The sequence below is a fragment of the Cebus imitator genome, unplaced genomic scaffold (assembly GCF_001604975.1).
Source record: "Cebus imitator isolate Cc_AM_T3 unplaced genomic scaffold, Cebus_imitator-1.0 Scaffold329, whole genome shotgun sequence".
Classification (NCBI taxonomy): domain Eukaryota; kingdom Metazoa; phylum Chordata; class Mammalia; order Primates; family Cebidae; genus Cebus; species Cebus imitator.
This window is the reverse complement of record NW_016107644.1, coordinates 1,553,156-1,563,209: the sequence shown is the minus strand read 5'-3', so window position 1 is coordinate 1,563,209 and position 10,054 is coordinate 1,553,156. Positions and strand designations below refer to the sequence as shown.

General features: G+C 58.0%; 1 protein-coding gene and 1 long non-coding RNA gene across 3 annotated transcripts in view; one reads left to right on the top strand and one right to left on the bottom strand.

Moving 5' to 3' along the window:
* TAFA5 (TAFA chemokine like family member 5) overlaps window positions 1-10,054 on the bottom strand; it is a 218,004-nt gene that overhangs the window by 158,256 nt on the left and 49,694 nt on the right. The gene's annotated exons all lie outside the window — the stretch shown is intronic.
* LOC119467766 overlaps window positions 8,671-10,054 on the top strand; it is an 8,611-nt gene continuing 7,227 nt past the window's right edge. Inside the window, exon 1 of the long non-coding RNA XR_005196383.1 lies at window positions 8,671-8,763. This is a non-coding gene — a long non-coding RNA (uncharacterized LOC119467766). The remainder of the gene's footprint in view (window positions 8,764-10,054) is intronic.

Genomic DNA, 10,054 nt, shown 5'->3' with positions numbered 1-10,054 from the left:
CCTGATGCCCTCCGGCCATCTCCTGGGCCAGCTTCCTGGGCTCCTACCTCAGGGGCTTGGACAAGGTCCCCCCTTCCCTGGGCCTTGCTGATGACAGAGTCATCTGGCTGCAGGAGGCCACAGACCACGGGGTGCCCATGGCAAGGGGGGTGCACCCCAGGCCACTTCCAGGAACTTCACAGTGTCTGGTGGGTTTGGGGGTCTTGTTTTTGCCTTGTCTCCCTCCCTCCCTCCCTCTTCCCATGAACATTTGCACTTCTGAAGACACAGACATCTTGAACGCCTACGGTGTGAGAGTGAGGGGGGGCAGGAAAAGCCTCGGGAATGAGCTGGGAGGCCGCATCCTCCAACAGGTAGCCGCCACCCTCCCCGGAAGTCCGTCGCAGGACCCTAGGGTCCGAGCACCCAGGCTGGGCCCTGCTTGCTGTGCTGGTGAGACAGGGGATTGCTCTGAGAGGGAAAAGGATGAGAGAGGAGAACGCCCAGGTGCCTGGGAAGCCAGCCACGCCACTTAGGAAGGGTGCTAGCCCACCGCCAGCCCCACGCCACCAGCCAGCATCCATTCATTCCTTCATCATCCATCCAACCTCCCTCCCTTCACTCGGCATCCGCGGAGCCCCTGTGTGCCAGGCCTGGCTGGTTGCTAAGAGACAGCAGTGGGTGGGGCAGGGACAGGTGTCCAGGACGGGGTGTCCCTGCAGCGGGAGCCATCTCACCTCCTGCCCTCACCATCGGAGATCTCAGAGAACCAGCCTCAGGGGCCACCTTGCCACCCTGGGTCCCTGCCCAGCGACTCCCCAGAACACAGCTCTCGGGACCCCCTCTTGGGACCACGATGCAGACAGGAAGCGCAGCACGAGTGTCCCAGTGTCTCTGCAGAGACATTCCTGCAGGCTCTGACGCCCGGGGAGAGAGAGGCTCACATCTTTGTAAAAACCAACAGGCTCAGGAGAGGATTATAGGTCTGCAGAGAATCTTAGCATTTCATAATTTTTAAATTATGTTCCAGACACCCGGGAAATTTTGAAATAATAATAATTTGGAGGTCTAATCTGTTAAAACAATAGCTTTTAATATTCATTTGTTACTGGCAATAAATGGCTGTAATAACTTGATGGTGAAGCTGCTGTGACCTTCATTGAACCTTAGCGATTCTCATTTGCATTCTCATTAAAATGACAGTTTCAGTCTCATTCTTTGAAATCCGTAAAACCCTCCTTTCCAGAACTTCCAGAGCCTCCCTAAAGAGTAATTAACTCATGTGATTAAAAATGTAATATGTTGGGAACATTTTTTACTTTATGAAGGTAGCAGGTTAAAAGTTTTAATATGCACTGTATTAATCATAAATGATTTTGATTTAAAAAAAAAAAAACCCCTTACAGAAAGAGAAGTAAATGGGAAAGCTTCATTGTCAGTGTTGGATTATGATAATTTCTTTCCTATCCTAATTTTTATTAATGGGAAAAAATGATGGACTAAACTAGCCCATCAAACTTCTGCGCCTTCAAAGCCGGCAACCGAGGCGCTCGGGAGCATTTCCCTGGGGGTGCTCCTGCAGGAGCCCTTTCAGAAAGCCTGCAGCCTCTTCCTCCCGGCCCTTCAAAGACTCCCCACACCTGACCTCGTTCCTGGAGCCCGGGTGGGAGGTGACCGCTTCTGAGCAGCCACTGAGGACCTGGGTTCTGGGAGCGGAAGCCAGATAAAAAGGAAGCCTGTGGTTGGCACCTTGTTTGCCACTTTGCGGGAATTTCCCTGTCTCCTTTGATGCCCTCACTGGAGGACAGTGGCCTGGACAAGCACAGTGTCCACGCGTGGCCGGAACGGAGGTGGAGAGCTGGGCAAGTGGACGGCGGTCACCTAATGAGCGTTCAACATCCTTCCTTGTCAAGTTCTCGGTTGCATCCAGGGGTCCTGACAAGCCCCCGCAGAAAGAAGAGGCCACAGACTGAACTGAGGAGGGTCTGGGCATGCCAGCGCTGCACCCTGAGGCAGGCAGACAGCGAGGGCACCACCTGTCAGGACAGAGAGCTTTGGGGGCAGATGGGCCTGCACCAGCTGGGCATGGCTATGCACTCAGACACTGCAGGAACCTTTCAGAACGCTGTCCAGGCCCCAGGTCGGGGGACAGAGTCAAGGACCGTGGTGCCTGGTGATCCGACCCCTCCCAGCCCTGCCCCTGGACTCCTCCCTGGGACGCCTCCTCACCCTCTCCCACCATCCTGTCCCTGGCGCAGGTCTCCAATGATCCCAGCCTCCTCCTGGGTGTCCAGTGCGTGCGGCCACGGAGGCTTGCATTCCCCTTCCCTCAGGCCTGGGCACCTCCGGGGCATCTGTCCTTGGTCGGGGTACTGGGAATGCAGCCGGGAACGCAGCTGAGACTGACCCACAACTGTGGGGACACATCAAGGGCACAGGAACCACTGTCCATACCACAGAGCCGGGGCACGGGGTCGCCACGGAGACACAATGAGCACGGCAGGAGGGGCACGGGCCAGGGGCCTGTGGAGTCAAGGTGGTCCAGGAAGGCTCCCCTGAAGAGGTGGCCTTTGGGCATCTGAGGGAAGCCGGGATTGCACAAGTCAGGAAGATGCCCAGAAAGGAAGCTTCCAGAGGAGGGTAACAGCAGGGCCTGAGTTGAGCCAGTGAGAGGCATGGTGGTGAGAGACCAGGGTTGGGCTCTCCAGAGTGAAAGACGAATGAATGAATGAATAAATGAGCAGTAGGCAGACCAACCAGCACCCAGGGCTGGCTCTGGGCCTCCTCCCTCGGGGCGAGCCGGAAAGCCCCACGTAGGTGCCATCCCAGCTGCCCCTCCTCTTTTCTGGGAGCCTGGCTGGGCCCCTCAGAGGATGACAAATATTTATTTAAGGTTTTTCCAGGTGTCAGTGTGATAAACGGACCCCTGACAAAATCAATGAATCAAGTAAGCCGAGTTAATCTACAGGGTCCTCCGGAAGGGATCTCCCACCCTGCCCGTAGCTCTGAGCCCCGCGACGGGGGTTCCAGGTGATGGATCCACGTAGGCAGGGCTGGGCACGGACGTGGGGTCTGCCAGCCTGTGAAGACTCCGAGTCCTGACCCACGGAGAGCAGGCTGCCCACCTCGTGCCTGCAGGACCCCGAGACAGGATGTGCACTCGGAGCAGACAGACTTGCTCAGCAGACGGATTTGTTTCCTAAACAAGAGCCCCTCAGAAGGTTTCCTGAGGGCTTCAGGCCATCAGACATCTGCCGCTGCCTCCAGAAAGCCCTCCTCCCCACCCAGAGCCCAGCTCCTAGGGGGCAGCAGCCGGGCACCAGGACCCCAGCAAGCAGAGGCAGCTCACCCACGGGACGCAGGTGTGGACTCTTCTCCACAGCAGAAGTTACGTGAGACCTGCTGTGGCTGGCGATTCTGTGGGAGGGGATCTCTGGGGGTCCCCAGGAGCCCACACAGGAAGGCTCACAGTGCCCAGGCTGCAACCACATGGCCGAGGTGACAGCACAGCAGAGGGACCACCAGAGGACGCCTCCAGCTGGGAGGACAGTCGGAGCAGAATGGCCATTGCGGGGACAGGGGCCCGCAGCACCTTCCTGCGGGAGCCAGAGCTCTCAATCGGTTTCCCACACGGCTACCATCTCCTGGCAGGGGCTCGGAGGCTCCCTGTTTGCTCTTATACCTCTGTTACCAACAGCGTCCACACCCACACTTGCCACAGGAGAGCCTGGGGAGGCAGGTGGGGCCTCGGCCCGCCAGGGGAGTGGGTGGGGGAAAGGCACAGCTCTCTTGGAGGAGTCTCCTTGGCCCCCGTCTCCCCACCTGCGCCTGCTTCCACCAGCGCTGCAGACCACGGGAAGGGTGGGTGCCAGAACACTGCCCCCACCAGGACCCCACGCACATCAACAGGCCCCCCAAGAAAACATTTGCAACAGACCCCAATGGGTCTATATTTAGAGCTGAACTTTAAGGCAAATATCAAGGAGTTCTGGAGCAGAATTCATGATGGGCTCAGCCCCTTAGTGTGTGCCTGTAAAACCAGCGAGCCGCTGTCACCTGGTCCCATCCCTGGGGGGCTTATGCTGCTCATCCAGTTCTTGGAAGCCTTGCATCGATGGTGTTCTTGCCCAGGAGGTGACAGGAGAGGATATGGTCTGCTCTTGATGTTGGGGCTGAGACTGGGCTGGCACCCATCAAGGCTATGCCAGGCGTCTGGGTCAGAGCCAAGCTGCTCGGCCTTCAGCCCACATTTTCCTCCCCGACCTCAGATGCACTGACCCCATGGGCTCCCTGCCTTCTAGGGTGCTCTGGGCCAGCCTTGCCCAGGTCAGGGTCAGGGGCCACTGGGAGCCAGGGCTGAGGGGCCTGCAGGGTGGCTGAGCTGTCAGAGGCCACATTCACGCTGTGCCTGCTTCCTGCTCACTGAGACACCACAGGGAGGGACCTCACCCCATACCTCAGAGGGGCAAGGAGGGCTTTGCGTGACGCTCCCCAGGGGTACCCTCAGAGCAGCCCTGGGAGGGAGGGGACACCACAGCAGCCCATCTTACGATGCCCACGGCAGGACCGGGAGTGTCTGCCTCACCCCCAGGTAATGCAGGAACGAAAGGGGTCCACATGGTTCTGGGCACACCTCAGACCTGAATCCTGGAGGCACCACTCATTCCCGAGGAACAAGAAGGTCAGAGAAAGCTTTTTGGAGCCCGGACACCCATATATCAGAGTAGGGGGGCCTGGGTCAGGATGTACCTTATCCAGGTTCCATATCCAGCCACTGCGTGGTCCCAGGCAAGCCACCTCCCCTCTGAGCCCTAGGTTCCAACCTGCAAAGGGACCTCGGGAGGAGAGAACGACGTGGCGTGCGGAAGGCAATGGGGCCTGCTAGGAACCGTGGGCTGGGCAGGGGTACCTGCTTTGGTATTCACACCATGATGCATTTCCCAGGCGCGCCTGGCTCTGCGAGGTCAAAGCCCTCCCATCCGGTTCCATCCAGACCTGCCCTCTTGGCTTGCTCCCAGGGAGCCAGCCAGGGTCCTATCAGGCACCTCCCACCAGCCTGTGGGAAAGGTACGTGAGAGGCACACGTGCCACCTGGAAGCCCCCATCCTCTCTTGTCTGCATCTGGTCTCAGCTGTGGCCTGCACTGACCCCATCTCTCCCAGGCCCACACCTTATCCTGGCCAGGTGTGCCACTGCCCAGCCCCAGGAACCTAGCTCTCAAGTCCTGGAGCCTTCTCCAGCTCTAGGCAGAGCAGGCTGTGCGTGGGAACAGGGAAGCGTCACCTCAGTGGACACACAGAGGCTGCTACCCCCAGGTCCAGCATACCCAAAGTCCCCAGCTTCTGATACAAGTCAGCTATGCCACTTATGGGTCACTTAATGTTCTCAGTTGCTGAAACACTGTGACTCGATTTCTCTTGGAGAAAGACAGGGATGTGACAGCACCTGACAGGGTGGCCTCCGGGATGAGTGTATCACTGCAGGGAAATCATTTGGACCCCACCTGGGGCAGAGGAAGCTGGCGATGAATGTCCAGGACCATGAGTGCCGTTGCCCAGGGCGCATGGCACTGCTGGCAGGGGGCTCTGCTAATCCATCTCCGAGCTGAGTCCTCAGACCCTGGCAGGGCCCTGCCTGTCTTCAATGTGCACAGATGCCGCAGCTCCGACCACCGCTCCAAGCAAGGCAGCAGTCGGTGCAGAAGATGAAGCCCAGCCCGGCACTGCCTGGCCCTGCCACACCATCTGGGGTGGTCATCTGCAAAAGCAGGACAGGCAGGACAACCGCAGTTTGGCAGGAGCGGGGGACCCTTGCGCCTGCTTTTTGCTGAGTCCCTGCATGCTGCTCGGTACTACCGTGGTGTCCCCTCCTCCAAATGCCACCACGTGAATACCATGAATAAGATCTAAATTCAAATTAGGGCCACTTTCTGGAATGCATGCAGAATCGTTCCCTGCGCCAAAGTGCAGAAGAGCACAGATACGGAACTGCCTGCCCACCTCCCTGCGCGGGGCCGGCCGCCAGCTGCCCGGGGTGGATGGACTCCACATCCCTGAAGCTCACTGTTCCTGGCATTTATTGACAGTCCACGTAATTCAACACGCTGATGAGCAGGTATCACTATCAGGCCTAGGCTGGAAGCCCTCCGTGTCTTCACACCGCAGACTACTTGGCAATTAATCCTGGGTGACTGTCCAAAGAGAATAAAGGCAGAGAAACAGGACCATGAACCCGGCCTTCGGCTGGAGGTTAACGCTCATTCCACTTGAGGAAGGAGTGGAATGTGCTGACTCTTCCTGTCTCCCCTCAGGAGACAATTGATGATGACAGTGGCGGTGTCATTTCTTGCCAATGAATTGACGTTTTACGTGGGAAAACTCTTCTTTAGGTCAATCTGATCGCTATAAAGAGCTTCTCTTTGGCCAAAAGGCTCTTCCAGGACGGGTTGAGGGCTTCTTGTAATATCATTCCCAGAAAGACAATGAGTTCAGTGACCAAATGACTTTAGTCTAGCAGTGGCCAAGCACCTAATAGGCACCTGCTGTATGCCAAGTACTGGAGATAAGAGACTTCAGTTGTTAGGTGATGGCTGGGAAACACTCATGCGCCCCTACCTGCGCTGATGCCGGGCTTGGCCATGTGGTCTTTTTAGCCAGTGGGACTTTCAGGACCTGGAGGGGCTGGCAGTGATGGGGTTTGGAGGCTGGGCCTGTCCCTATGAAGTGCAGCCCTGAACCCAACCCACACGCCGGAGCCCAGCCTGCCGAGAACAGCAAAGCTCCCGTTAGTCCAATCCCCTGCCCTAGAGCCCAGAGCCCGGGGTCCAGTCTGGCCCTCCTGTGGCTGAGCCACAGACCCACAGTCAAAGCCACCACGGCTGACCCAGGGACCCAAGCTGCACTGTGAGCCCTGGGTTTCTGGCTTGTTCGAGACAGGCACCCAGTCCCCAAAACTACAGACTGGCTGGAAACCCAAGCTCATGCTAAAGGACATGGCAGGACAGGCCATCCACGGTCGGTGGGGCGAGGGGACAGGAGGCCAAGGAGACAAGGACGCAGAGAGGCAGGCAGCTTTGGGATGGCAGCCGCACACGGCATTTCCAGCCATCTTCCTTGCTATGTTGACCGAAGAGAAAGAGCAATCCAATCCTACTGGGTATCAATACCCACATGTGCGCAGTTGGCCACGGAGACACTGGACAAAGCCCTGCGTGGCCAGGTCCCCACCAGGCACCCCGGGGCCTCCTGAGCTTGAAGCTGGGCCTGTGTACCTGTAGCCTCAGCTGCCATGTTCCTGAGGTGGGGCCCAGGGTCACCTTCCGCTTTCCTGGGACCTCTGAAGACACAGGCAGGAAGACCATGTAATACAACAGGGCGGGGCAGCACTGGAGGGCAGGTTCCCCATGAAGACCGCCGCATTTCGGCTCCAGCGCCATCACCGGTTAGCCACAGGAGGCAGGGCTCCTTAGTTCACGGTGATGTTGCCAACCTTCTGCACGTGTGAAATGGAGCAGCCGTCATCCAACTCAGAGTCCCCTGGAGAGAGACAGAGGCACTGAGGCCCACGCCAGGGTGTCGGACTGCGCAGGTCTGAACAGGGGCAGAGATGGGCATTCCTAACACGCTCCCAGGCTGTGCCAAAGCCACTGAGAGTGGCTTACCAGGCTGCCATGAAAGTGAAATCGGATAATGTCCCTGAAGTGGCGAACCTCAGGCGGCATCCTGAATATGAGCAGCTCTTCCCATTCCCATCACTGTCACACAGTGAAGAGTCTCCCGGCCACTCCAGCTCTGGCCCAGCAACCAAGCCGGGTGCCCTGTCCCCCGACTCTCACCCACTGCGGGGGTTCCAGGCTCGGGGCTGATGTGACATCACAAACAGCGGTGCCTCCACTTCCCCTCCTACAAAGAAACGGAAACCTGGGGAAAGGCTGGATCCCAAGGAGCCCCTGAAGCCCCAGGAGCTCCCCTGATCGTTCTAGAGCAATGCTCCTCCCCATGAACAACTCAGGGACCCCCTTGATCTACAGCGTGAGGCCCAACAGCAGAGAAAGAGGAGCTTGGAGTCCTGATTCCCACCCGGCGCAGGGGAGCTGAGGTGAGCTCCCAGCCTGGCCGGATCTTCCCGTAAGTACGTGGTTGGGCTGAAAGACTCCCTCTGCCTTTTCATTTGAAAATATAGATACCATCAGACATTCTGATCATTTCTATTTTTGTGTCTACACTTCAATTTTGGCAGTACTCTCTTGGGAGCTGGGGGGAAACACATTTTTCTCTACCATTTTAAATCTTCTTTTATTTATCAAACTTAGCTTCTCTTTGGGTGGATTAAAACAGACTTGGACAGAGTCTGGGAAAACAAACTCTTTTAAAACAAGACAAAGATTGAGTCTGGCCAACTGGCTATTTTCAATCCTTGCTGAACTGAGTCAAGGCAGTCGGTAGTAACAGCTTGTGGCCGTCCGTGATCGCCCAGCCCGCACGAGAGGGTGGGGCCTCCTGGAAGTGACCAGAGCCGGGGGCTTTGGGAGTCAACCTCCCAAAACACTGCACACTGCACGGCCAAGTGAGCCTTTCCAGAACTGCGGAGGAACATGTGAGTATTGGACGTGGTGAGGCCACGCCCCGCCCTGCGGACACTCACAGATGGAAGCAGGAGGATCTCCAGGCCACGCCCTCCCACCCCCTTTTCAGGGTTCCCCAAAGCTCGCTCGGTGGACGTCACTTGCTCAACAGTCAACATCATCCATATCTCTCATTCCACAGACACTGGCTGCCCAGCAAGGTGAGAAAAACAGGGGTGCCCACACACCGTGTTTGAGAAGGGGGCTCTTCTCACCTGGGATTCTTGCCCCTGCCAGCTCTAGCAGGATGGGGCAGTGTTGGATGGGCCACTGAGGGCCCTCCGAGGGCCATCCCCTGCTCGGCACAGCCTGTGTTTGCTGAATTAATAAGGACTTAGCAGTGCACTCAGGCCACCTTGACCTGGGACAGGCAGGCACAAAATCAGGACAGATGGTGCTGCCAACCCACATGGGGATGGGAACCTCAGCTGCCAAGAACGCATGCACGGTGAGGTGCTGACCAGGAGTGGACACTGCCTGCTGACCACACGCAGGCACAGTCCCCACGGGGACTGCTTCTTCCAGGCTGAAAGGGGGGCCCTCCTCCCAACTCAGGGAGGCCGCCTGCTCCTCCTGCAGGCTGCCCACCCAGGCTGTGCCAGTGATGGGGTGGGGAGGCCAGCCCTAGAGCTGAGCATGTCCCTGCTCTCCTCCCACCCGGTGACAGGCCAGGCCACCCAGAGCCTTGGGTGGGACCTGCCTGAGCCCCACCGACCTTGGCACTCACCTCCCCAGGGTGGCAGAACCCAGCCAAGGCACATCAGGCCACACTCAGTCCTCGGCCACTCATTCATTTACTCACTAGGCAGACAATGCCGGGGTGTGTCCACCCTGCCAGACTCAGGGGGTACCTGTTGACAAAAAGCCTCTGACTGGGACTGGCTGTGGGGACAGTGCCCCGGGATCACTCGGGTGCCCAGGCGGCAGACTCTGTGCGGCTCTGGGTAACTGCAGCCATTTCCCCTCCCTCTCTCCAGCACCCGAGGTACCTGCGCCGCTGTCTCCACACCCGAGACACAACCTGATGCTGGTGCTGGGTTATTTCTGGGTGTCAGCCCTGTGTTCCCAGGTATATCTGCAGTCCTGAAGACAGAGGCAGCCCCAGAACCCTCCACCTCTCCCAGCGCCAACACAAGATGCCCAATAACACACAACCCAGTAACTCCAAAGACATTGGGAGCAGCAGCTGGGTTCAGAGTAACCACTGCATGACCAGAAGCATTCGTTCAGCACCTACTGTATGCTGGCCTACCCAGAGGCATTAGGGGCACAGGCTTGCTGCCCTCATGGGCATCTCACTCAGGTCAAGGAGCAGCCAAATAACTGCAATCACAACAGTGCACTGTGAGTGCTGTGACCCGGGGCAGGTGACAGTGACCCACGACAGTGCACCGTGAGTGCTGGGACCCGGGGCAGGTGACAGTGACCCACGACGGTGCGCCGTGAGTGCTG